Raw genomic sequence first — 6724 nt, forward strand, 5'->3', positions numbered from 1 at the left:
TAACCATTCTATTAGGTGTGACATAGCATCTTACTGTGGTCTTGATTTGTATTTCCCCAATGACTAATGATGTTTAGCATCTTTCCATGTGCTTACTTGCCATTTGTATATTTTCTTTGGAAAATTTTCTATTTAATTCCTTTGTCCATTTAAAAATTGTTTGTCTTTTTGTTGTTGAATTGTAGAGTTCTTTATATATTTTGAATATTAAACCTTTATCATATATATGTTTTGCAAATATTTTCTCCCACTCTGCATGTTGTTTTTCATTCTCTTGATGGTTTCCTTTGAGGCACAAAAGCTTTTTTTTTAATACACTCAAATTTATCTAATTTTCCTTTTATTCTCTATGTTTTTGGTATCATAGTTATGAAGTCATTGCCAAATCCAAAGTTGTGAAGATTTGCTCTTTATTTTCTTAGACTTTTAAGAGCTTTAGCTCTTAAATTTTGGTAAGTTAAAGGTCCAACTTCATTTCTACATGTGGGTATCCAATATTCCCAGCATCACTTCCTGAAGCCTATCTTTTTCCCATTCAATAGTCTTGGCACTCTAGCCAAAAAAAAGCAATTGACCATAGATGTCACTTTATGGGCTCTGAATTGTATTTTATTGGTCAACTGTCTACCTGTACACCCAATAGCACATTCCTGTAGCTTTGGAGTAAGTTTTGAAACTGTGAAGTTTGAATTTTCCAACTTAGTTCTTTTTCAAGATTATTTTGGCTATTTGGGATACTTTGAAATTTTGTATGAAAACATAATTGGGATTTTGATAGGAATTGCATTGAACCTGTAAACTACTTTGGGAAGTATTGTCATCTTAACAAAATTAAATCTTCTGATCTATGAACATGGAATGTTCTTCTGTTTATTTAGGTCTTTAATTTCTTTAAGCAATATTTTGGAGTTAAATGTACAAGTTTTGCACTTGCTTTGTTGAATATGTGTAAGTATTTTATTATACTTTTCATTTTAAAAACAAATGAAATTTGTTGTAACAACTGGGCTGAATCTGTTTGTTAGCTATAACATGGTGTTTTGGAGGATTGGGGTTGGGAGGATTTATTAGGATTTTCTACATATAAGATCATGTCATCTGCAAAAGAGTTCAGTTTACTTCATCCTTTCCAATTTTGATGCTTTCAATTTCTTTTTATTGTTTAATTATTCTGGTTAGAACTCCCAGTACTATGTTGAATAGAAGTATCAGAAGCAGGTATCCTTGGTTTGTTTCTGATCCTAGGAGAAAATTTTTCAGTATATAACTATTAAGCAGAATATTCACTAGAATTTTTGTGTATGGCTTCAGTTTCTATTATGTTGAAGAAGATCTTTTATATTACTAGGTTAAGGAGTGTTTTTTTATTATCAAAGGGTGTTGTATTTTGTCAAATGATTTTCTGTGTCAATTGAGATGATCATGTGGTCTTTCTTTTGTTCTATTAACATGCACTGATTTTCATATGTCAAACGCTTTTTTTCCTTGTGAATGAGCCACATTTTCCTGTTTCTTGTATGCATTATATTTGTTTTGTTGTTGTTGTTGTTGTTGTTAAGACCTGGACATTTTGAATATCATAATGTGGTAACTCTGGAAATCAGTCTTGCTTCTTCTCAGGGTTTGCCATTGAGGGCTGCAACTGCAGCCTATTTTAATAATGACTTTTCCAAACTTTTTTTGCAGAGCTTGTATTCTTTGTTGTATGTGGTCACTGAAATTTCTGTTGTTATTTTTGAAGTTAGCCTATGACAGGAAAAGTCTGACCTTCTCAACAACGTGTTCTATCTCTTTAAATCTTCTGATAGATACTGTTAGAGAAGCCATCACAACCTGAGAGGGCTGAAACAGAGGTAAGTATCTGTGCTGGTCTCCCAGGGAACCATCAAATTGACCAAAATGTACAACTCAAATTATGGGGGACAAGATCCTTTTTTAAAATACTGTATTTATTTATTGACAGAGAGATAGCACAAGCAGGGGGGACAGGAGAGGAAGAAGCAGGTTCCCTGCAGAGCAGGGAGCCTGATGTGGGGCTCAATCCCAGGACCCTGGGATTAAGACCTGAGCCAAAGGCAGACTCTTAACTAACTGAGCCACTCAGGCACTCCAGGGGACATTGCCCATACTGACACTATCCCCACAGAAGAAGAGAGACTAAGGAATAGGGCATGGTAGCTGGTTCATGCATGCTGCTCTCTTGTTCAGTAGTCTCTCCTTTCACCAAGTGTTCCACTGGTTGCTATAAATGTCTGGCCAGGTTCTAGAGTTCTGAAATAGTTGATTCTGATTTTTTCCAGGTTAATATTTGTTTCAGTGAAGGAACTCATCCCAAAGCTTTCTCCTTGACTGTTTTTGGGACTCATCCCAAAGCTTTCTCCTTCACTGTTTTCCATGACTAGGAAGTATCTTTTTTAAAGATTCTTACATTATATGTGAAAAGTATAATATTACTTAGCTGTATATAAAGTTAAAAAGTTATGCAAAGATGCATATTATAAATCTAGAGCAAATGGAAAAAAGGCAACACAGAGAGTTTACTTAATATACCAATCAAAGATATAAAATGGTACTCTAAAAATATTAAATTAATCCAAAGGAGGTGGGAAAAGAGCAAAAAAGGAGCAAAGACTAAAAGGGACAAATAAATAGTAAGACAATAGACCTGAATTCAAATGTATCTATAATATATTATATGTAAATGATCTAAACATTTAAGTGTGAAGATTTCCAGCCTGAATTTTATTTTATTTTTAAAAAAAGATTTTATTTATTTATTCATGAGAGACACAGAGGGAGAGACATAGGCAGAGGGAGAAGCAGGCTCCCTCTGGGGAGCCTGATGTGGGACTTGATCCCAGGAACTGACGGCAGATGCTCAACCACTGAGTCATCCAGGTGCCCCTCCAGGCTGAATTGTAAACAAAGTAAACAAAGTCCTAAGTGTATACTATTTGCAAAAAGTAAAGTTTACATTTAAAGATACAGATTAGCTAAAAGGATATCATCCAAAGTATATAAAGGATTTTTGCAACTCAGCAATAAAAAGACAAATACTCAAATTTAAAAATAGGCAAAGCATTTGAATAGACATTTTTCCAAAAAAGATATGCAAATGGCCAATAAGGACATGAAACGATGCTTAGAATCATTAGCCATCATGGAAATGGAAATAAAAACCACAATGAGATACCACTTCACACTCACTAGGGTGGCTATAAACCAAAAGACAGATAATAACAAGTGCTGACAAAAATATGAGAAAAGTAGGTCGTTGGGAGATGGGTGAAAGAGGTGATGTGGATTAAAGAGTACAATTATCATGATGAGCACTCAATAATGTATAGAATTGTTGAATCACTATATTGTACACCTGAAACTAATATAACACTGTATGTTAACTAAACTGGAATTAAAATTAAAAACTTAATAAAAAGTTTTAAAAAGAATATGGGAAAAGTAAAACCCCAGTACACTGCTAAGTGATATTAACAGGATCACAGATTTTTTTTTTAAAGATTTTATTTATTTGTTTGAAAGTGAGAGAGCACAATCAGGCAGAGCAGCAGGCAGAGGGAGAGGGAGAAGCAGGCTCCCCACTGAGCAGAGAGCCCAACATGGGTCTTGATTCCAGAACCCTGGGATCATGATCCAAGCCAAAGACAGATGCTTAACCAACTGAGCTACTGGGTACCCCAGCAAGGTCGCAGATTAGAAGATCAATATACAAATTCATTTGTATTTCTACATAGTAGAAAAGAACAAGTAGAAAGTAAAATTAAAAATACATTCATAATAACATCCCTAAACCTAAATTACTTAGAGAAATATTTGACAAAATATGTGTAAGACTTATACACTGAAAACTACAAATATGGCTAAAATAAATGAAGGAAGAAATCATGTTTATGTATTAAAAGACTCAGTTCTTCTCATACTCACCTATAGACCCAACATAATCCAAATCAAAGTCCCAACAGACTTGCTGAAGAAAAGAAATGTATAAGCTGAATCTAAAAATTATATGGAAACATAAAATACCTGGACTAGCAAAAAAAAAAATGGAAAATTATATTACCTAACTTAGTAAAAAGCTATAATAATCAAGACAATATGGTATAGGCATATAGATTGACCTATATATCAATAAAACAATGAGATTACATATATATGTGTATATATATACACATATGAAATATACTATATATAGAATATATATATTTATAGAATATAGATAGACATAGGTATATAAAATATATAATAATGTATTATACATTATATGGTATATATAAAATATTATCTATATTTTATCATATAGATATCATAGATATAGATATAGATAGATGCATCTATATTTTATATAGAATTTATTTGCAACAAAATAATCCAAGGAAATGCAATGGGGATAGAAAAATCTTTTCAATGAACAGTGCTAGAATAACTAGATACCTATGTGGAAAAAAATAAGCCTCAATCTTCATATCACTAAACTAGGTCAAAATGAATTATAGACTTACATATAAATAAAAGATTGTAAGGTCTAGAAAAAAAAAGTTAGGAGAAAAATATTCACGAGTTTAGGATAAGCAAAAATTATTTATATAAGATGCATAAAGAACTAACCATAAGAGAAAAATAATGATAAATTTGACTTCATCAAGATTACAATCTACTCTTAGAAGACATCTACTAAGAAAATAGAGGACAAGCCATGAACTAGAATATTCATAATATATATATGTGACAAGAGACTTGTATTCAGAAAATGTAAAGAACTCTTATGTATTAAGAAGACAAGCCAATTATTTTTAAGTGGGAAAAGGTTTGAATAGACACTTCACAAAGGAGGATTTACAAATGATGAAGCATGATTCTTAAAAACAAGATGCTGAGCAAAATAAGTCAGACACAAAACAGTACTCTCTTTTTTATTTCATTTATGAAGTGCTAGAACAGGTAGGATTATCAAATCAGTGGTTGTCTTTAGCTCAGGACTGTTTGACTGGTGGAGAAGTATAGGAATTGACTGCGAAGGGCCCAAGGGAACTTTTTGGAGTGGTAGCAACACTCTATATCCTGAGGGTGGGTGGTTACATGGGTATACTCATTTTTTAAAGCTCATCAAACTGCATACCTTTTAAAAATGAGTATATGTTATTGCGTATAAACTATACATCGGGGAAGTTGATTTTTTAAAGTTTTAAAAATGCTGATTATTGTAACATTAAATTAACAGTCAGGTTGTTTAATGCAATACAACTTTGCACTAAATTCCAAGGAGGGAATACAAAGTTGAATTAGACACGGCCTTGCTTTTCTATACCTTTCTTTAGACAGATAGTGATATAGATAATTATTATACAAAACAAATTGTAATTATATCCTTTTATAATTTCATACTACCATGAAAGGACAAGATTTAGTCTAGCCTTCTAAAACCTATAAGAATAATGTGGATTCAGCTAGTGGGGGCAGGGCTTTCACCATAAAACCTGCATATAACCATGTATAATAAAGCATTAAATATTTTAACTTAAACCCCATTGTTACATTTGTAACAATATGCAAAACACATTTAAGAAATTCTTGTTGAATAGGAAGTTATGTAATTTAGGATTTGAGAGGTAAGGTATCATTAATAAATAATAAAGAACTGATGGCATTGTATACTTTTTTCTTTATCACATTCTTTTATGAAGATAAACTGGCATGACAAAAGAAGTGTAAGCTTTGGAGAGAAATCTAGTAATAGCTAGATTAGCTATAATAATAGCTAACATTTATGAGAGTTTAGCAGGTGCCTGGCAGTGTGCAAAGTTCTTTGCATGCTTTACCTTATTGAATCTTCACAATGAATCCACCTGTGAAGTGGGTATTATTATTATTATTATTATTATTATTATTACATATTTACAGATGAAGAAACTTGGAAAGATTGGAAAATTGGAAAGATTAAATAACTTTGCCAAGTTTACAAACTCAAAACAGACAAAGCCAGGAACTGAACCAAAGTCTATTGCTCCTGGAGCTCAACTTCTCAACTACTTTACTGCCTCAAATTCCAGTTTGGTACTTATTAGCTCTGTGTAATTTGGCAAGTAACATAGGTCTTTGAGGCTCAACTTTCTTGTCTACTGGGCAAGAATAATTTATGGAGGGCTTTTGATTAAATGAGATGATTTAAGTTAAATTACTTATCATAGTGTTTTGAAAGGATACAATTAACATAGCTTTTCTTTACTGCTTACTTTAGACTTAATTTATAATATGTATAGAATAGAACTTTGTGAGTATCAAATGAGAGAATTATTTAAAAGTCCTTTGCAAACAACAGGACACAATGTAAATTCTGACTATTATTATAAATCTCCAGAGACATAAGTAGAAACTTCACTGTGTGTGTGTGTGTGTTTTAACTCAGCATGTAAAATTTTAACTCCCAAGACTGCCCTAAGAGTAGTTTCCAAAACTGGTTGGCTAGAAAAGGTACTAGGAGAGTGTTGCAAAAAACATATTCCTTGATCACATTCTATCTACACAAGACCTACTAAATTAAAGATCTCTATGTCCCTAGAATCCAGAGGATTCTAATGCACCTGTCTGAGGATGGCTGCCCCCCCAAAAAATACTTCATTTTATCATTCATTCAGTAAATACATAATGTATTTCAACTGTGTCAAAGCACTGTGTAGGTCCTATGATTAATGATTTGTAATTAGTAATA

Source organism: Canis lupus, chromosome 20, assembly GCF_003254725.2.
Source record: "Canis lupus dingo isolate Sandy chromosome 20, ASM325472v2, whole genome shotgun sequence".
Taxonomy (NCBI): Eukaryota; Metazoa; Chordata; class Mammalia; order Carnivora; family Canidae; genus Canis; species Canis lupus.